The 22184-nt window shown below is 35.1% G+C and overlaps 1 protein-coding gene across 2 annotated transcripts in view; it reads right to left on the bottom strand.

Annotated features, from left to right (window-relative positions):
* The window catches only part of LOC129215985 (ras-specific guanine nucleotide-releasing factor RalGPS1-like), an 88178-nt gene that overhangs the window by 40231 nt on the left and 25763 nt on the right, over positions 1 to 22184 (bottom strand). The window contains exon 1 of one of the 2 annotated variants that reach the window (XM_054850113.1): positions 120 to 481. The exons of the other annotated variant lie outside the window; for it this stretch is intronic. The gene's annotated coding sequence lies outside the window, so the exon portion shown is untranslated. Of the gene's footprint in view, positions 1 to 119; positions 482 to 22184 lie in introns of those variants that run through there. 2 annotated transcript variants of the gene reach the window in all.

Here is a 22184-nt window from a genome sequence, read left to right as displayed (position 1 = left end):
GAAACATTTTTAAACAAGGAAAAAGCTGAAGATCAAAACAGTGAAGCATTTGAGCAGTTAACATGCCTATCATTTAAAATTGTAAGCAACTATATTTAGAAAGTTGATATACTACTTACGACATCACTTTTCAATTTTTATAAAACAAGGATATTTCAAATATTAGTACGGCTGGAAACCTTGCAAAGCTACGTAAATTGTACGGAAGTAAAATTACATTATTTACATCCTGTGGAAAGCACTGAATTTACATTTGATTGTAATCATTCACATGACATTTCATACGTCCATAACGCTCAAAATTCACGGCCAAAGAAAGCAGTTTGTAAACACAGCACAAAACACTTTAATCGTCAAATTCCCGATGTATAACGCTCATGTTTTCTCGAAAGATTTCAACTTAAATGCGGCGACAATTTGTCGGAACGAAACCACTTATTTTTAAACACAAGGCGACATTTTGACGAGTGGGTGTTTCAAAAGATAACATACGCATCTCAAGCGGAAAAGCACGGGTCTGCTTCCAAGGTTACCGGTGAAATCCCAAAATACGCCAAATAAACTCGCCAAAAGAAATGTCAGTTACGGTCAAAGAAATATATTCGACGACGGTTAATTTAAAGAACGAATGGTCATTTTCTACATCGTAATTTTCTTATCTTCTCAATACGTAGACTAAAATAAAAAAAAAAAAAACTAACTCTTTAACGCTTAATAGATTAGTTTATTGTTCTTGTAAGATGAAGATTGATAGGTTTACAAGTAGTCTCAAAACAGATTTCATGCCTTAGGGATTCGCAACTCCAATAAACTATAGGGGGCGCTGCAGCCACTGTTTAATGGCGGACGAAAAAGGTAAAACAAACAAATGTCGTAACTTATTACTTGCTTTGACGCTTAGTGAATGACAGTAATTTTTCATCGTGTTTGTGGGAAGCATTCTTTTTCTATTCTTCTGAAATTACATTACATCGTAAACTGTCTGAAGCCTGTAATTTACCCCAAAGAAAACACGTGGAATGGAATGTTTTACCTTTTCCTTTTGTTAATCACCGCAAGGTAGCGTATTCGAGCTCTGGAGTTCCGAATTATTATTGTACCCCATTTCCATTTCATGGAATCTGAAATTAAAAATTTGAAGTAATTATTTTTATTTCTGGCTTTTCTTATAACAGCTTCTAAAGATCATTGGGGAAAAAGAAACACATCATCAAAATTCCCCTACCTGCAAAATTTGGGCTGTGTCCCTTTTTAGCCTACTTTCCCAGTAAAAGTCAGGAAAAGAAGAAAAAAGCATGAAAGAAGGCTTAATGAATCTTAAAAATATCGCAAAAAACAAAAAAAGTCAAAAATAAATAAAATAATGAAATAAATATTGAAAAATTAAAAATTGGAAAGTAGGGTATTGAGATGGGGAAAAATGTCTGTCGGTCTGTCTGTTCCCCCTAATAACTTTTGAATGAATACTCCGATTCGAACCAACTTTTTTTTGGTTCGAAAGATCTTGGCGAGGACACCTCATTCCCATATTTCACTTTTTGGTTTGAACTATTTTTTGTTCAATTTTGAACAGTTCAAAAAAACTGAACATTAGCGCCTACGGGGAAATTCAAGGCAATTCCGAGCTGTGAGGCGAATTTGCTTCAAACAAACTTTGTAGGAAAAAGCTTTTGATGAAAAACTTGTATATAAAATATCTTTTTGATTTGAACAATTTTCCGTTCAATTTTGAACAGTTCAAATCCCTTAACATTAGCGCCTACGGGGAAACTGAAAGTCAATGTAGATTCCGTACTTGAAGGCGGATTTTTTTCAAACAAATTTTGTTGGAAATAGCTCTTGACGCCGAACTCCAGACTCCAGACTTCCGACTCCGAGAATTTAGGGGCACTTGACTCCGACTCTTATGCCCGACAATTAATCGGACTCCGACTCCCGACTTCGACTCTGACTTCGTAGCTTTGGCAAAAATTTATACACGAGGACAAATGACTGACTCTGATTCTTAGATATTCGACTCCGACTCCTTTACCCCAAAATGAGATTGACTCCGACTCCGCAGCTATGGTTTTGAGTGTGAAATAGTTATTGTTGATCTGACTTGTTTTTATTTTTACGCTAAAGTTTTAATTTAGGTATTCAGTTTTCGGCGAATAAACTCGAAGTCATTTATGTTTCTACATAAAGATATGCGCAGACGATTTTTTTTTTTTTTTTTGACAATGCTGTTAAAGATTTTTTTAATGGAAAAAGTGTATTAGCTGCTTTGTTTAAAAGTTGCTGCTATTTTTTTTTCTTTTACGTATTTAATTTTTTTAGATGAGTGAGGAATATTTTATTCCTAGAAATCAGCTTAAAGTATTTTTAAAATATGTTTGAAAAAATTTGCGATTTTAGCTATTTTTGAGAATATTGATCAGGTACTAGAAAGTAGTATGGGTATACGGGAAAGTAGGCTCGTCTAGTTCTAGACAGAACTTCTTGTTCAATGTTTCTTTAGTTCCAGAAGATGATTATTTTGTAGTTTTTAGCACTGAATCTATTAGCCCAGTCGTTGAAGGCCAAAAAGGACCTGATGCTGATTTGTTGCCAGATATTTGTACCTAAATAGGGGAGTATTTTCCCAAACGTCACCGCCTCTCCCCCTTAAGCTCCCCCCCCCCCACCACCTCTAAAGTATAAAGTACAGGTTTTTTAAACAAATGCTTATGTATTTGAATAGGCGGCTGGTGCACAGAAAGTGGGAAGGGGGGGGGGGTGCAAAGAAGTGTGTGAAGTTAGGGGAGTGGCCACTAAAGCTGTGTCTTTCTTTTTTATTTTGTAAAATTGGTCTTCATTAAAGGCTTTTAACGTTACTGATTTTATGACATGACCTAATCTCAAAAATTAAGACGGATGGTCTCCATAGACTTTTCCCTTTTATGAAGGAAGAGAAAAGTCCATTTGTGTGGAATTTTTAGTTTTTACTTTCGTTAAATAAATCAATCCATCCTATAAAATAATCAATTTTCAATCGATCATAAATTTTTAACTCAGAAAATTGAGGGGGCAAGGCCCCTTTATTTTTGAAAGTGAAGTGGCAGTTGCTCTCCCCCCCCCCCCACAACCGTACGAATCTTTTATGATTCTTCTTTAAATATTCTTCCAAACCCCTCCTTGGGCAAACCCCTCCTTAACTGGCAAAATTTCATTTTGTCTCGAATTTGTTCCGATACATGTCCTTTATTAAATGGGGTATACCGGTAAAAAAAGAAACAAATATTACTATGGAAAATAAAAATTAAAGCAAGCAACTGCAATTTTTCGAATACAGTCAAACTTGCTCATAACCAGCGCGAAAGGGCCGCTATATTTGCTCGCTATGACAGATTATATTTTTCTTTTTTTTGTCATTTCTTGCACCATGTATTCATTTTTTGACTAATTGACACTTACTCTTTCCGTTCAACTCACTTTCATTGCTTAACATTACTTTGAAACAATTTAAAATATTATTCAAATATTTTTAGAGGTTATTTTCTCAGAATGACGTATAATGGGTCATGCAAACTGAAAATTTCAGTAAATTGATCAAAAAAAAAAAAAAAAAATCATTGTTTATAAAAAGTTATTTGATATTAATAGTTCCTAAAAATTCATAGCTAATCAAAAATAACAATTTTTTTGCTTATTTTTTTCTCATATACGTTTAATACATTCATAACCATGATGATCTACTTTTCAACAGAATAACTCCTTATTGAAGTTTGGCGCACTTATTAGAAACTAGTTTTGGAAATTCCATATGTGTCAGCTGGCTTTTTTCCTTTTCAATTAATTTTAATATTTCATACTTTTTTTCAATCTCAAGTTCAACTAACTTTCTTTTTGCAGCCATTTTATGTAAAACTTACAACACAAAAAGCAACAAGTTGGACTCTCATAGTTCTAAAAGGCAGTTGAAAATGAAAATGTCATATCTCAATCCCTTGTACCAGAAAGAAATAATTTTACTCTGAAGCACAATTCCAGTGTTGCCACAAAATATTTCAACTCGAAAAAAATACTTTGTACTTGTCTACTGACACATGTTTTCATTGAACAGAGAGTACAAAAGGTAATCTCAAATAGAACAACAAAAGAAAAACAAGTTTGAAGAATAGAAGGGTTCTTAGTAGTTTTCCCATGTGGTTAAACTCCTAAGGAGGTTTAGTTATGCTGCTGTTTTATTTAGTTGGTAAAATGCTGGTCTGGCATCAAAAATATTCTTGGAAAGCTATAAAAAAAATAATAATAAAATAATTTGCTAAAATAAGTTTTGAGAAATAAACCTAGTGGTCAACTTACAAAGGGTTTTTTACAATACTCCACACCAAATTTGGAGTACATTAGTGGTCAAGATAGACAGGTGGTCAAGATAGAAAGGTGGTCAAGTTACAGAGGTTCTAATTCATTATACAAGATAGGACTAATTCCGTTCCTGACAAAAGCGGTCAACATAGACAGGTGGTCAACTTACAAAGGTGGTCAACTTTACAGGTTTTACTGTACTTTCATGAAAAAGTATTTGAATGACTGAAAATATTTTGTCAAAAGAAAACCGAATTTGCATTTGTGTTTCAGTGATTCTTTAAATACCCCTAATGTATGTATTGCCTTTATATTTGCAATGTGACATCTAATCTAAATCCTGGTAAATACGATTTTTTTTTTGTATGTTTTCAAAATAATTTCTCATTTTGTTTCATCAACATAGTTTTATCTTAAATGTATGTTTTATATGTTTACAACTGACTTAAAAAGTCTAGTTAATAAGTAAGTTTGCATTGATATATTTCACAACTGTTTACTTTTTATTGTATCAATGAATTATTTTAACACAAATTTTAAAACTTAACTATCGTTTTATGTTACTTTTTTAAAGTAAGAACAATTGCATTTCACTGCCGCATTAAAACTGTAAAGTATAAATATCATTATAAAATACTAATTTATGCAAAAAAAAGTTTATGGCTGAAAAGTGGAAATCATAGCAAAACGTGCTGTGCCGAATCTTATTTTTTATGAGTGTTAAGTGTGCTTTTTAGCACTTGTAAAAGTGCAATTTCTTTAGTAAGTGATTTATTCAAGAATGAAATCAAAGTATATGTAAATAGTTTATCAAATGATCATAAAATTGATCCTATAGAGTTGTAAGGATCTAACACTCATATGTACCCTTTTGCTAAAAATAATACTACCGAAGTATTTTTCAATTTCTCCGTCATCTGCTCCAGTTCAACGGTTGTTTAGCATTGCTGGAAATTTCTTCACTTCTCAAAGAATGAGAAAGAAGACAGCCAACTTTAAAGTATTATTTACAATTAAATACATTCAGTTCCTTTTTTTTCAACTGTTTAGTTACGTACCTTTTACTTACACTTTCTGCATATTTTATTACATTGTAGTTTTTCTGTATTAGGAACCATACAAGGTTTTTTCTTTTTCTTTTTTTTTTTTTTTTTTAATAGCAGCGTATTAAATTAACTGACGTTATACTAAATAGTTGAGAAATACAATGCTGAAATAGTATACCACAGAATTTTCAGACATTATAAGCTTTAAAATATTAAGCAGTTTAGCAATAAGTTATTGCCCTTAAGCCAGAGGGATAAGCCACAACTACTGCAATGGCAAATTAAATAATGAAAAGCTATGCACTGTGTATACATTTGAATAAGAGTGTGCCTATACCTGTGTACAATGTACAGTCATTGTAGCGTTGTGTAATGTACTATCACGTTGTTGATGCAAATGAGTGATATATAAACATTATGTTATAAGTCTGCAATCTTAATCAAAATCATAATCGACATATTATAATCGTAATCGATTACATTTTCTACATAATCGAATCGTTGCTGTAATCGTAATTACGTTTCGTCAGAGGATTACAATCGTAATCCCCCTTTTTTCATGCTCGTACTCATAATTGTAATCAATTGCATTCCCTCGTAATCGACTCCAAGCCTGCGTGTGGTGACAGCTTCTTTGTCTTAACGGATGCTGATTTAACTTGATCACTGTCTTCTTCACGTAAAACATATTTTAAGCTAAATAATAAGCTAAAACTAATTTTTGCAAACCATTACATAAACATTTAAGTAAATTTATGACAATGTTTAAGTATTGTAATTAAATTACAAATTTTTTATTTTTTAAATTATTTCTACGGTACAAGACGGCGCATGTGAACAGTTCCCATATCCTGTCCGCAATATAAATATTAGTGTAGGCTCTACTTTTTAAAGAAAAGGGCCGCCATCACTTGGTCTCAGGATTTATCACTCATCACTAACTTTCAGTTAGTTGACTTTGAAATGAAAAACTTTTTCTAAGAAAGGATGAACTGAGCTGGAAGTAAGAGCATTTTAATGAATCACAAAGTATTGGTCGTTTTGAGCGGAATTTGCTTGTTAAGTCCGAGCTCTGCTGCCATAGACTAAATATTGTACCAACCAATTATGCTTTTCTCGTTGAATCGGGATTCTCGTTAAATCAGGGGTCGGTACAGGCGAGTTCGACCGCATTACATTTCTTGCTGTTTTTTGAAATACAAAACGTCAAGCATTCCAAATATTAAATATCAAAATTGTTCACACTTCTTTTCCTGTCCACTTCCATTTCATGTATGCAAAGTTTTAAAAAAATAAATAAATAAAAAAAATTAAAAAAAAAATAACAATAATTAAAAAATAGGATTGCTTTTATGGTCTACTTTGTATCATTTAACTTTTCCACAGTGAACTTCAGTCCTATAAAAAACGTCGAGGAGTATTTTTACGCTTAAAAAAAAAAAATAAATAAATAAATAAAAACTATATATCTATCCCTGCTCATATCTCTAATCACTACAAAAAAAAAAAAAGTGTTTACAAACAAAAGTTAATATGCATGTTAAAAGTTTTGCTAAGCAAATTCCTTTTAGGTGAGAAATCATTTCAACAGCTGTTCCAAATGGAGCAGCAGTAAGTTCTTTTGCTAGGGGAAGCCTCGTCAGTTCGTTGACATCGCGCGCTAGATTTATATTTCGTGCTTCTCAGATTCACAAAAGGTTTGTCATCCTAAAAAAAAGTAAAAAAAAAAAACTTCGTATGAAGAAAAAAATTGTTTTGAAATTGTTCCACTGCGAGGAGCTTTTATTTCATGAACAAATACAAGTAACATTTTGTTCTCTTATAAACTAGTGAAGATATTTAATTTAAAATCTACCCCACTAACCGAATATTCAGTTTGTCTACAGAATAGGCAGTACACCGAATACCAACTGAATATTCGGTGCATCCCTAGTTTCAACCTATAGAAATTACCAATTTTGTAATCATACATCCCTTTTGGTAATAGTATATTACTGATACATGATGCTTAGGCGCAAAATGTAGTTATCTCCCCCCCCCCCCGCCCCATCAAAATGGTTTTGAGTACAATAAGCTGATATGCAATTTAGGAAATGATAAAAGAAAATGATGGTATATTTTTCGGGCTTAAATACACACTTCCTAGATTTTGGATCGAGGCCAATTATGCACTTTATCAATTCACTTATCACACTTACGAAAAAATAAGAGAAAATATTTACTTATGATTACTATTTTGTTGGTTGATTGAGGGATGATACTGTAATCAAAGCATTTTGGTCAGGGTTACGTTTTCTCTACTTGACTCACTCCAAACTAAGAGAAGACGTAGTTTAAGAACTGGCTCTGACCCTTTTTCACTACTCAGGACCACTTGGTACCTTCTGAATCCCAAGTTGACCGCATACGACAGAAACAATATTTTCATAACAATTTTATAAGGTGAAATGATATAAGTTAAAAAGTTTTTTGTAATAAAATTGCAATTATAAAAATGATATAGATTAAGTTTCACTAGCTGTTCAAGGACCACAGGTTGAGAATCACGCATCTAGAACAGTGGTTCTCCAACTTTTCACTAATGAGGCCCACTTGGTAGTCCTTCGAATCCTAAGCGAACCACATGCGACATAATTCAATTAACCATAAGCGACATAACACAATTCAATTCTTTCACAACAATTATATAAGGTGAAATAAGATAAATCCAAACGTTTTCTTAAATATTTTAGTAAAAGTTTTCATAAATTGAATTAAAACTATAAAAATTATATAGTTCGCGCTGTTGCTAGCTATTCGCGGATCACATGAAAATTGCTCGCGGATCACAGGTTGAGAACAACTGGTCTGGAATAGTGATGCTCAAACTTTTTCACAACGTACACCTTTTTCAGCATCATTAGCTACACGTACTCCCAACTAAAAACACTTTACTTTATAAAATGTTTTAAATTAGAAAAAGTTTACTATTAAGCTATTAAATTAAGAAGAGGTAATTAACCCCGGTCGCAGTTTGGAAAGGGGTTTTGTGTCTGAGGCGTCTGCGTATCAGACTGTGGCACTGTACCTCCTAAACGAACGAACCGATTTTGAAAAGGGGGAGGCAATAAACTGCGTTACACTTTTTTTTTCAATATGTTTGACCCCTCCTGCCTTTTGTCACAAAGTGTCACACTTCACCATAAACCCCTCACTTCTTTGTCAGACGGCACGCAATTTTCCTAAACATATCCCTATAAAGATGCGTAATGTAACACTTCTTTCTAACCCTCTCTCCTCTCTCCCCCTTGTCAGAAACTGTCAAAATTTCCCTAACCCCCCCTTCCCTCCTCGTTTTTAGCCTACTTTCACAGTAAAAGAGAAAGAAGAAAAAAGCATGAAAGAAGGCTTACATCTTGAAAATATCGCGAAAAAAAAGTTTAAAAAAATAATAATAAATGAAAAATTAAAGATTGGAAAGTAGAGTATTGAGATGGGGGGAAATGTCTGTCGGTCTGTGTGTCCCCCTCCCCCCTAACTTTTGAGTGAATAGTCCGATTCGAACATTTTTTTTTTTTTTTTTTTTGTTACAAAGATCTCGGTGAGGACACCTCATTCCTATATTTTAATTTTTGATTTAAACTATCTTTCGTTCAATTTTGAACAGTTCAAAAAACCTTAACATTAGCGCCTACGGGGAAATTCGAGGCAGTTCCGAATTTTGAGGCGAATTTGCTTCAAACAAACTTGTAGGAAAAAGCTTTTGATGAAAAACATACAACATATATAATATCTTTTTGATTTGAACAATTTTCCGTTCAATTTCGAACAGTTCAAATCCCTTAACATTAGCGCCTACGGGGAAACTGAAAGTCAATGTAGATTCCGCACTTAAAGGCGGATTTACTTCAAACAAATTTTGTTGGAAATAGCTCTTAACGACAAACCCTCCACTCCGAGAATTTTGGGGCACCTGACTCCGACTCCTTTGCCCGACAATTGTTCGGACTCCGACGCCCCGACTTCGACTCTTGACTTCGTAGTTTACAAAAAATTATACAGGGAGAAAAGCTATATTCAGTAAGTTACCGCCCTATAGGGATTAACTTACGGAATATAACACGCCTTGCCTTCGATATTCGAGTTGAACCGAACCATTGCTTCGGACACTCGTCTGGTCAGTGCTAATTCCATATTAGCTACCAGTTTGTTTGGCACTCTTGGCATCCTTAGAGGGTTTTCTACTCCAGCTCATTATTTTCCTATGCCGGGCTGATGAGTGCTAATAAGCACGAAACTGCAGTCCTCGGCTGGTACTGACTGAGCTGGCGATGTATTTCATGTAAAAACAATGTGTTGTGTTCCCCTATACCTTTTCTAAAGGCTAAAAACAACCCGTTGTATTTCTAATCAAAATTATTTTTTAAAAATTTATAACCTCTCCGTTCCTAATTAGTTGCTACAATTTAAATTTTTTCTGCACTGATTATTGATACTGATAATGTTATGATTTTGTTTAACTTTTTTTTTTTTAGAGATCTCAGGGTGTTATGCTATCAACAACATTTCCTCTGTTCACACACGCTTAAGCCACGCCCCATTTTGTGAAGATTCTACTACCAATCACCATTATACCAGAAAGATTAATTGGCTTTTTAATAAGTTCACGATTCATTAATTAGAAGACAGTTTAATGCGATTACTGGTGAAAGAGACTTCAAGAAATCGGGGTGCTACAAAAGAGCGTACGAACTCTGAGTTTTTTTTAAAATTTATTTGGCAATAATTTTAGAAACGAAGGATGTGAATGTTGGCAAGAACATTTTTGTTGGTTGACAACATACTATCCTGAAATCTCCGGAAAATGTTTGAATAAAATCATATAATCGCCAATTTCAATATATTAGACAAAAGAATTCAAATGCAACAACAAATTTGAGACAAATTTTTCGACCTAAATGCAGCGACTAACTGGGGGTGGAGGTAGTAGGTTCAGGGCTTAATTTTCCTAAGGCTGAGCCACTGCACTTCTATTTAATTTTATGCAATTTTTTGAATGTTAGTTAAAATTCAGATTATTGTCGAGTGATCAAGGTTTATTGGGACTGTAGGACTCCTGCACTTTTTACGGTATAAAGTAAGCCCTGAATTTTTTTTGTTACAGACATCTTACAGGGTCTGTAACAAAACACATCCCACCCCATAAGAAAAAGGGCGCACCCCTCTCCCAAATGTAGCGAGGCCCCCCTCGAGGGGAAAATACCCCTCCACCCCCTAAAAATTTCAATGGCTCAGTCCAGCGCCATGACCCCCCCCCCCCCAGGTGGGCCCCCTCCATCTTATTAATTTACCTTGTTTTGGAATAGTAATTCCAGTGAAATTGGCACCACATTTTGCATCATTTGTGCCCCTGTAACAAAAATACTTTTAGGTCGATGGAACATGCTTGCCTGCTTTCGCAGATTTCCTTTGAAGCGACCGTCCAAGCGATAAAATCCTGTTTACGACAGACAGTTCTAGGATATGGATTTATCCACCGCGCGCATCGCAGAGAATTTCCTTCGAGTCAGAATGTATAAATAAAAACGATTCGCTTCAGTTGCAGCTGATCAGCCGCATTGCGTGATGTCAGAAAATAACAGTAATTTTTTCTTCTTGACCGTGGTTCTTCAAATGAAGGTTCGTTTGGGTCATGGTTGCACACATAGACCGGAGCATTAAACCGATTTTTTCCTACTGTGTAAAATAGTGTCATAGAAAGTAAAAAGAAAAGGAAATTTTGATAGCTTTTTTTCCTCAAATCAAAATTAAGTTTCATGAAACCAGGGGCAGAGTTGGTCGTCCCACAAGAGGGCGCCAACCTTGGCCTCCAAAGGGCGCAAAAAAAAAAAAAAAAAAAGAAGAAAAAGAAAGAAAGAAAGAAAGAAAAGAAAATGAGAAAAAGAAGCTAGTTCACGGGTTTAAAGAAAAGAAAAAAAAAAAGCGAAGTCGCACAGGTTTGTTACAGCAAAAAAAAAAAGGAAGTTGCACCAAAAAATAAATTTAATTAAAAAAAAATTAAAAATGCTTGAGGGCGCAAAGGTGCACAGGCGGGGAGGGCGCACCGGTCCACGGGCCGATGGTGCAGCGAGCCACTCGCCCCTACATGAAACGACAAAATTGAATTATAGGAATAAGTCTTTTCGCATAAGATGTCAGAAAATCTCTTGCGGCATTCCCTGAGTTAAATTTTTGCAGGTCATTCTTTCCCGCATACATGTTACTTGCGTTACTAAGTCCCACTTGCAAAGTTTTGTGAACGCGAAAGACTTTTTTCAAACAGAAAATTGCGCCTTAATTTTTCGAGTTAAAGGTAAAATTTTTGACAAAAAAGTGCAAGAAACCTATGTTCTTCAGAAGAATGTAATTAGTCTGAAACTAGCCCGGATAACGTGAAGCACACACGGGTGCCCTGATGGATGGTCACGAGTGGTCAATGTGACCTCCCAAAAATTTCCATTTTCGGCAAATTTTGTCCAGCGATTCGGCAAAATTATCATCATTCGACGAAATTTGAATTTCTATTCGGCAAAATTATCATTCGGCAAAATTTAGAGTTCCATTCGGCAAAATAGAGAATTTTTGCCCACCCAAAAATTAAAGTTCGGGGTGTCCCTGGAAGCACCGAGAAGGAAGAAGTTGAAAGTGCCAAAATTTAAAGATAACTTGTACGCACAGGAGAAGAAACGAGTCTCTTTTGGGACAAGAGATTGTACTACTAGCTGCACTGGTAAGTGTTGCTATACAGCATGGTTTAGAAAAACATTTCCTCGAAAGCCAACCTCGATTTGAACTTTATACTTGTTTTAGGTAAAACATAAAAAAGTTCACTTATACCTCCTTGCCCTAATGCCTCACTGTATGTAAACAATTCACTGACCAAAAAAAAAAAAAAAAAAAGAAATCAAGGACAATGCTCCATTGAACTCTCAAGCAAATTAAACCCTGTTCCAAAGTCGTAATTTATGAAACTTGAATTTCGTTTCGAAAACTAATTTTAGCTAATTCCTATCATTTCTAACTAATATTTTTCAGCTTCATTTCTCGCTGTCAGCTTTTCTTTCCTTTTGCCGACCAGTCGGGATCTTCATTTCAAACGTTTCTAGCGGGGGGGGGGGGGGGAGGCAGAGTACATACTAAGAACAGCAAAAATCACGCCTACATTCATATTACTACACTAATTTCTCAAAGCCAAGAGGGTCCATTGTCGCCCATTGACCTTCCTAAATGTCGGGCCTGCCCTGCACCCAGCGGAAATATAAAATTCCGTGAGTTGAAGCTGTGAAATTTCGCAATTATTTCAGTTATCCACAAAAAAAAAAAAAAAAGAGTATCGATTAACAGCTACGATTAATGCTCCTCTCAGTCCAATGGAGGCTTTGATCCGTGGAACACGACAGTGGGAAAACGATAAGAGAACGGTTTGTGTACACTTGCAAGGGTTCTTTTTCCCAGCAGCATTAACTCGATTTATCTCACCCGTCACAGAGAACTCGAGCAGCGACTGAGTGATCAGCTGCTTTCCCTTTCTATGAGTGTTTTGTTTTGACTTCTCGAGCAGAAGCGAGAGGTTTGTATGTGTCTAGAATAAAATTTCTGAAATGCTCTAGGAACCTTTTTATTTTCAATGCATGAAAAATGGAAAGTGTTTAAATTGTAACAAAATTCGTGGTTAACTGTTGCTTCGGAAACGTTTTCTAAACTACGAAGTAAAATTGATATGAACGTAGCATTTTTTAAAAATTTCAATAAATACATCAATTGTTGCACAAAACACCCAACAAAGAGTCCAAAAATTTTAGATTCTAGTTGTTTTTTTTTTCATATAACCTTTTCATGAAGATCATGGACTACTTTTTCATACAGTTAAAATTTGAAGATTTCAAGAAACAATATTCACAAAATACTAGCCGCCATCGGCGCCCGGCTCGTTCAAACCGCCTGTGGCACGTTGGTGTACACCGCCTTCGGAGGCGTAGTTTGGGAGCTTCGCCATCTTTTTGCCATCGCATTGCATGCGGCGCAGCATCGGTTTCGCCGCTTCTACGGCGCTTCGCCCAATCCGCCACCAGCAGGTCAGTGAACAATATTGCTTGTCTCATTAACGAACATGTCGTATGAGATACGTCCGCTACTGAGCAAAAAAATAAATAATATAAATAGTTTCTTGAAAATCTTCAAAATTTAATTGCATAATATAGAAGACTCCATGTTCTTCACAAAAAGGTCCTGCAGTAAAACAAGAATCTAATATTTTTGAACTCGTTTTAGAGTACTCTGTGCAACAACTGATGCGTCTGTAACACCGCACAGCTGCCCACTCATTTACTAAAGCAGTGTGGTTCAACCCGTAGACCGCATGTGGCCAACCTATTCTTGTTTATCGGTCCTTACCCTTCTAGTCCGGTCAATTTAGACAATGGAAATAACAAAAATTCCGGGAAAGCTAAATTTTTGTAGAGACCTTGGGTTTAGCATTACAAATAAAGTGCCAAAAGTCCCCATCGATCCCATGTGCGCTAAAAAAGTTATTCGGGGTCAAAGGTCAAAATTTTAGGTTTTTTGGATTTTTCTCAAAAACGGTAAGTTTTATCGAAAAGTACCTCAGACCAAAGTTGTAGATCTCAAAATTCTCTATAAAAATGGTCCTTATGATTTTTGTCTCCAAGACCAAACCATTTCCCAGATATTGCGTACTCTCAAAAGACAGCCTGTCACTTACAGAATCCCCTCTACTCGCATGGCCTTGAATAACATCTGTCTATTCTAGTCTGTGTGGCGTCGTTCACATACCCAGGGGTGCCCAACCCACTAAGGGCATGGGCGCACCCCTCAATATTGCGGAGCCCCCCCCCCCCCCAATAGCAAGAGCCCCCCTCCAAAAACTGAGAAAAATACCCCTCAAAACAAAACCCCTAAAAATTTCGATGTCGCAGTCTGGGCCATGACCCCTTTTAGGTGGGCTGACGTACATGCTTCTTTTAGAGTTAAACGTGCAATTCGAGAGAATAAACCTATTTATTACAAGCGTCTACTGTTTGTGCTAATCAATATTTAAGAAAAATGTCACAATTTTGCTTTATTTGCAACAAACTTTTGACTGAAGGTGAAACTGTTGTGCTGGGCAGTCGTGGAATGCCAACTTTAATCGATGCAAGTGTCGGGAGAAGTTATATGAATGCTGATTATTTAAGAAGTCAAAAGTCCGTTACAATTCGCGTGGATTGCAGAAAATCATATACCCGGAAAAGTTCAATCTCTGCAGCAACGTGAGGATTTAATTCCAAGGCCAAATACTTCAAAAGTAAGTCCCCCTCGTACTGTAGCGCGATTCAGTGAATTTGAATCCAGCTTTTGTTTTCAAAAACACTGCTTTTTTTGTGGCTGTGAAGCGGATGAGGATCCTGAGAAGAAGAAAGCGCAGAATTATCGCAGAAATATTCATAAAGCAGCAACTAAATCATACTCAACATTAAAACGTGCAAGGGCAGCTCTTGGTACACCTCCGAACGATCTTTAGCTAATTTTAAAAGGGATTCTTTGAATGCAAGTGTAGAAAATTTAAGAATTTTTCTGCGATAATTCTGCGTTTTGTTCTTCTCAGCCTCTTCATCCGCTTCCTCTCCACAAAATGAGCAGTGTTTTTTACAACAAAAGCTGGATTCATATTCACTTAATACCGCTCTAGTACGAGGGGGACTTACTTTTGAAGTACTGGATATGTTCATTAGAGTGGATTGAAAAAAATCAAAATCTGATAAACGCTAAGTAATAACCCGGAAAAGTTGCCTTTTGTAGAGATATTTGGTTATGCAAAAGGATTTCGACCGCAAAAAGTACCTTGAGGTGTCGCTCCGCCTTGAAGTTGATCATAAATGCATAAAAACTGGAAAAAGTTACAATAATTTCATCAAGTATCAAAATTTGATAAATTTGATGTTATCGCTCTTAAGAGCAGGCTTTTTGTGTAGATTACACATTGCATAAGATCATTTTAATAATAAACTGTATTTTAAAGTTCCACGCATGCGTTGAATCTTGAATTTGACCAATATAGTGTCAGAATTGATTAACACAGCTCTGTACCTAGAGAAAAACATTAGAAGTTATGATTTGTAAAAGTTTGCTTTCATATTAATTAATTCTTACATAGATACGGAAAAAAAGAGCAATAAAAGCATTTCTTATCTAGTAAAAAAAAAAAGTTAATTCTTCACTTAGCCCATAACTTTGGCTCAAAATGTCAGATTTACCTATGATAGAGAACAAAGGTTAAGTATAAAAATTTTAAAATATAAATGTGGCTTGCAACAGCCCACATAAGTCACCCTTTAAAACAAAAGACGTTGCTAAAGAAACTTTAATGGGTTTTGAGCCCTCAAACTGTAACCACGTTGATTACAATAAAACATAAGTTTGGCGTGCGAGTTGAACTATTTTGCTTCTCATAATTTTCAGTCTTGATTGAAATTGTGGCTTGATGGTATTGTGGCTTAATATTTCTAGATTCTAATCTGAATCGAATAAATCCATCCTTTTTGGTTTGACAACAAACTGTACCCGACACTTCTTTCTCTTATTTTACCTATCGTCTCGCTGCTTTAGTATGACATGTGAGGTTTTGAAAGCCATACTACTCAGTAGGTACGCCATCAAGCAATTTCTTTCAAAGTTTTATCGAAAGACCCCTTTTTGAAAGAGGGAGCTGCCGAGTTTTACCAGTTCTGCTTATCAATGAGCTCATAGTATTCTCTCAGCTTCAAAATTGAAATCTGGAATTATAAATGTTCTTTGTCCATCTTCGAACTGGTCGTCGTAATCCGTCTCAAAACAAGTTCTCTGATGGTCATCCGCAATACCTAGTGTTATATTTTTTAGATTCTCAAAGTAACCAGTTTGCAGAACAAGAGCTGATGATCCAAACATAATACGATGACAAGTCTGAAGAAGTCGATTGTACAGCAAAAATTTACAATTCCAGATTTCAACTTCTTTGATAAGCAGAAGTGGGAAAACTCGAATCATCTTAAAAAAGGAATATCAGATAAAACTTTAAAAGAAATTGTGCTTGATTGCGTAACTATTGAATTATACGATTTCCAATACCTCACGTTATACTAAAGCAGTGAGACGACGCGCAAAATTAGATGAAGAAGCGTCAACCACAGTTTGTTGTCTAACCAAGAGAGATGGGTTTTAGAACCTAGAAATCTTAACTACAATATAGCACTAAGGCCAAACATTGTCAGGGGTCAAGATAATAATGCTACTCGCCAGTCAAACTATGTTTTATTGTATGAAATGTGGTTACAGTTTGAGAGCTCAAAAAACATTTAAAGGGGGGGGGGGGGTGTTTAGAGGGGTATTTTTCTCAGTTTTTGGAGAAGGCTCTTGTTTTTGAGGGAGGGCTCCATGATATTGAGGGGTGCGCCCATGCTCTTAGCGGGTTGGGCACCTCCGGGTATGTGAACGATGCCACACGGATTAGAATAGTCAGATGTTATTCTTGGCCATGCGAGTAGAGAGGATTCTGTAAGTGACTGGCTGTCTTTTGAGAGTACGCAATATCTGGGAAATGGTTTGGTCTTGGAGATAAAAATCATAAGAACCATTTTTATAGATAATTTTGAGAGCTACAACTTTGGTCTGAGGTACTTTTCGATAAAACTTACCGTTTTTGAGAAAAATCCAAAAAACCTAAAATTTTAACCTTTGACCCCGAATAACTTTTTTAGCGCACATGGGATCGACGGGGACTTTTGGCACTTTATTTATAATGCTATACTCAAGGTCTCTACAAAAATTTAGCTTTCCCGGAATTTTTGTTATTTGACCACTATTTTTATGTCTAAATTTACCGGGCTATTCTATCTGAAAAAAATCTAACATTTGGAGAGAGAGAAAAAATATCATCTGCCTTTCTTATTTCATTTCTTTCAATTTTTAAGTAGTTAAGGTTTTGTTAAAGTTTACGTCAGCAGCTCCTCACTATACGTTGGATCACACTGACAAAATTGAAGAAGGCCAAACTTTACTTAAATACAACATATTTGTACTCATAATTAAAAGGATTCTTCTGCCACACGTGAGTTGTATTTATTGGTGTTAAGAATGTTAAAACTTTACATTCTCTACTTAAAAGCGTAGTTCAAGAACAATTTAGTTATTAATTAGTTTCAAATATTTTTTCCTTTATAAATTCAATCAAATTCAGAAACATGGGGCTAAAAGAAAGGCGCTATAAAGAAACTCATAGGGGAGGGGGGGGGGAACAAGAGAGACAGAAATTTCAAGAGAACAGAAAGACAACTTTTAATAGCAATTTGTTAAATTGCGTGTCAAAATTTTAAATGAATCATCGATTTTATTAATGTTATAGTTTTTACCCCAGCAGTAGATTTTTTTCTTTTTCTAAATCCCCAGCTAAGAATTATGTTGACTTTGATCTCGCAAACTTTGTACAAATTGTTAGTCGGAAATATATATATATATATATATATATATATATATATATATATATATATATATATTACATGACATTTAAAAATATTTTTGCACTTAAATCGTGAAATATCTTTGAAAACAATTAAATTTTGACCAACATAAAATCTTCATGGACTACATTTCATATACTATTTTGTTTTGCATGAATAATTTATTGACTAAAAAATAGTGAGCTCAAAAATATTAAAAATAAAATAGTAACTCAAGATATACACAATTCTAGAGCCTAAATGCGCCACCTTGTGGTGATTTAAGAAATAAAGAAGACAAAGAGGTTAGACATTTCAATTTTGTACGGACAAGGCAGAAGTCTCATTGGAGGCCATGTTCCACGTAAGTGTGTTACCCCTTTCAGCCGCCATTAGTCAGAGCCTTCATGGCCTTCTATAGTTTATTTGAATTGCGAATAATCCACCCATGAAAACGCTTGGCTAGTAAAATATAATACATTATTTCGAGGAAAGAATAACTGTTTCCTACATTCAGAAATAAACCAAAAACTTTTGAACTCGCTTATAACGGCCCTGATTGAACGAGGAAATCAGAATTACTTGGTTGGTCCAATGTTAAGTCTACGGGAGCATGACTGGCTCTTAAAGAGAAAACCCGGCTTAAAGCGAGCAATGTTTTTTTGTTCATAAAATGTCTATTGACTTTCAACTTGGTTTATCCTTTTTTGTAAAAATTCCTTTAACTTTCCATAGTCAACGGAAAGTTAGTGGTGGGCCAGAAATCCTGAGGACAGGCGATTACTGCACTTTTCTTAAATTTGTGGAGTAGAGAAGCATTTGAAAAATATTTGTCGAGTTGCTGTCAACGTTATCACTTCCGAGGTTATTGTAGGTCTAATTCAAACTATAGCAGATTTAAACAATCATGGAAACGACAATGATAATGACAAATGTGAAGAATTTCAAGCTGAATCAGGCCCAACATAGTCAATGACTTTTATGCAGAAAAGCTTCAAACTATTTTGGAAGTCAGAGGTGAAAATGACAATGAATTTCTAGCCATGAACATTTCTCAAAAACCAGTAAAGCAAGAAAGAGACAATAAGACCACTTCAAAGAATATTAACTTCTTTGGTGCTGTATAGAAATAAAATTTGAAAAATCACAAAGCAAATGTGTTTGATTTTTTACGATTTTTTCACAAACCTGTTTTTTTTTTTTTTTTTTTTTTTTTTTTGTGAGCACTCACTTATAACAAGCAAATATGACGGTCCCTTCGTTACAAGGGAGTTCGACTGCACTTCCGAAGTTTCCGAAAAGAGACATGAGCTGTTTTTCCAGCCAGTCTTAAAAACGATAAACCTTAAAGAATGCCATAACATTTGCTTTTAATGCCCTTGAATTACATACTGGCATTTGAAATCTACATTTCAAAATTGTGTTTTCCGAGAACTTATCTCAAAGGAATTTCTTTCGAGATATCAATGAATAATTGCATAGTATTAAAATGTATAAATGGTAACGTGAAATGACAGATAGAGAGAGTTGACATTAAAAGATCGGGCTGAACCGGAGTTTCGAGGTGGAAAATTGTGAAGATAATCAAAACAGTATTTAAAATCAGTCAAAAGCAGCCAACTTTTGAGAACATTGCGCCTCCGTCTGGATTTTTTGAAATCTAAATTTTTGTATCACACACATGCGCTTGTTCAAATTTTCACGTCTCTTAAAAAAAAAAAATCTAAATGCATTTTCCCCGACATAACTAACTCAAACCGTTTCTTCCCCTTCAATATTTACTTCTGTACAAAATTTGACAATTTTCCGCATAACTTTTCCAAAAATTTTGTTTCATTTCTACACGTTTACAAATGCCTCAAATACTTCTGTGCAAGCCGACAGCCTTGTCTAGTGGTCAGAAGTCTGAAAGCGATGGGGAGGCCCTGGGTTCGAATCCCGGTTTGGGCATGGATGTACTTTCTCTCTCCCGTCCTTTCTTTGTATGAATGTGTTGTTATGCTGTGAATGGTTTCCAATCCTATAAACGAGTCCTTATGGCATGTGTAATGGAGCATTGCCAAACAAATAATTTTTATCTTTTATTCATTATTACTACGAGGGTCGATCCGAAAAAGGCTCCCATCAATTTTACGAGTATACAGCACCTTCTATTCTCATTGAAATTTACATCGCTGGAAAGAAAAAATGTTTCTCTATTTTTATACGCAATCGCCGTCTTTTTCTGTGCATTGTTGTCGACGGTGACCAAACTTCTGCATCGAGTGTCACAGAATTCCACCGCCAACCCGTTGAAGAAGCGTTGCAGAAGTAATAGGTTTTACCCTTTTTCGACTTCATCGTCGCTCCGGAAACGTTGACCATCAAAGTGTTCCTTAAATTTAGGAAACAAGTGATAATCACTAGACTCGAGTTCCGAACTGCATTCAAGAACGGAGTGGTTTGTTGACTGTCATGCCCCACTCTGGCGGTGGAATTCTGTGACACTCGATGCAGAAGTTTGGTCACCGTCGACAATAATGCACAGAAAAAGACGGCGATTGCGTACAAAAATAGAGAAATGTTTTTTCTTTCTAACGATGTAAATTTCAATGAGAAGAAACAGTGCTGTATATTTGTAAAATTGATGGGAACTAATGATTACATTCGCATCGACCCTCGTACTTTGTGCTTTTTTTTTTTTTTTGCTGAAATGCGTATTTTATTGTGGTAAAAGAATATTCAATTTTCTTATGTTTTGCTTCAATATATAACTCCAAGACATTTAGGCTTCCAGCAGTAATTGCACTTTCCGGTTGCATTAACGTTGTTTTGTTATGTTATGTCACTCTGTTACAAAAATTACTGCTTCGTAATCAAATTGTAGTCGAAATTACGTACACGTCTACTTTCCTTTTTCATGCAAATAAGGCAATGTCACCAGATGTAATAATTTCAAACCGCATGGGTGACTCGACACAGGTCGCTGCTTTTGAAACCAAAGAAAACTGATTGCAAACAAGCTTGCAGTCGCGAAGTTGTGTCTAAAAACATTCTAGCGAACAAACATTTGGTCTGATTTTAGTCATCTGGGATCTGGACTACTAAGTTCTGCCACCCTAGGCGATATTGACAAGGGCCTCCCACCCCCCACATTTAATAATAATAATATATAAAAATAATATATTAAATAAAAATAGTTGTAATGTGCTTAAAATTAAAGTCAGTTTCTGGTTAAATTCCAAGCTGTGTTTTGCATATCTAGGCACTAGTACACACTTTAAATTACCTTTTTCAACATTTAAGTAGTGCAACTTATGGCACTGAAACAGATATTAATATTTTTAAAAGACTTTTAAATCACGCAGTTTACCGCCTTTAAAATTAAATTGATTTTTTTGTTAAAATTCTGAACTATGTTTTGCATATCCAAGCACTGGTACACATTCTAAATTATGATTATTTTCCCTTTTTTTTTAGCATTGAAGCAGTGAATTTTATGACGCGGAAACAGATATTCATACTCTTAAGAAATATGTTTCAATTTTGAATTTTGCCGCCTATAAAATCTGCCGCCCTAGGCGGCCGCCTAGGTCGCCTACCCCAAGAACCGGGCCTGGCTGTAGTGTGTAGTGTAGATTAAGTTAATTTCGCACAGCAAATCAGATGGGTGCCCCCTCCCCCATCCCTAAGAGCATGGGCGCACCCATGCTCTTTCCCCATAATTTCCCCATACTTAAATTCTGTAGGAGAATATTGTTTGAAAATCTTAACTATTATACAAAATACAATACGTAAATGGGTCTTGATATAAATAATCCAAGAAATAATTTACTTGATAGCTCAGACATTATCAATTACAAATAACCATTAATAAATTCTTGCAAATTAATTTCCTCATAAACATAGCTATCTACTATAAATAAAAAAAGTAAAGTAATATTAAAATCACGCATTCTTAAACATGGAAAGTATGTTGCAGTATCTATAAATGAATCATAAGTCTGATGTACATAATACAACTTTAATAATCAAAAGATCAACGCATATTTTGTTAAAAGATTTTAAAAAGATTACAAATCATGTAGTTAATTTACGTAATGTGTCAGTGACAACACTTACAGAAACAGGACAAGTAGGTTTTAAGAAAATCATTATTTTATTATGTTCTTCTTTGTAGTCAATATTCCTCAGGTTTGATGCATTTAGGAATACAATTTATTTGTCAAAGAAAAAAAAAATATTTTAATTAAAAGCCTCCGTACAAACTTAAATGAAAAGACTCTTAACATATTTTAATAATGAAGACCGTCATAAAAATTAATGTTTATTGATTCAT

The sequence above is a fragment of the Uloborus diversus genome, chromosome 2 (assembly GCF_026930045.1).
Source record: "Uloborus diversus isolate 005 chromosome 2, Udiv.v.3.1, whole genome shotgun sequence".
NCBI lineage: Eukaryota > Metazoa > Arthropoda > Arachnida > Araneae > Uloboridae > Uloborus > Uloborus diversus.
The sequence above is the reverse complement of the archived record's forward strand: the minus strand, read 5'-3'. Positions and strand labels throughout refer to the sequence as shown.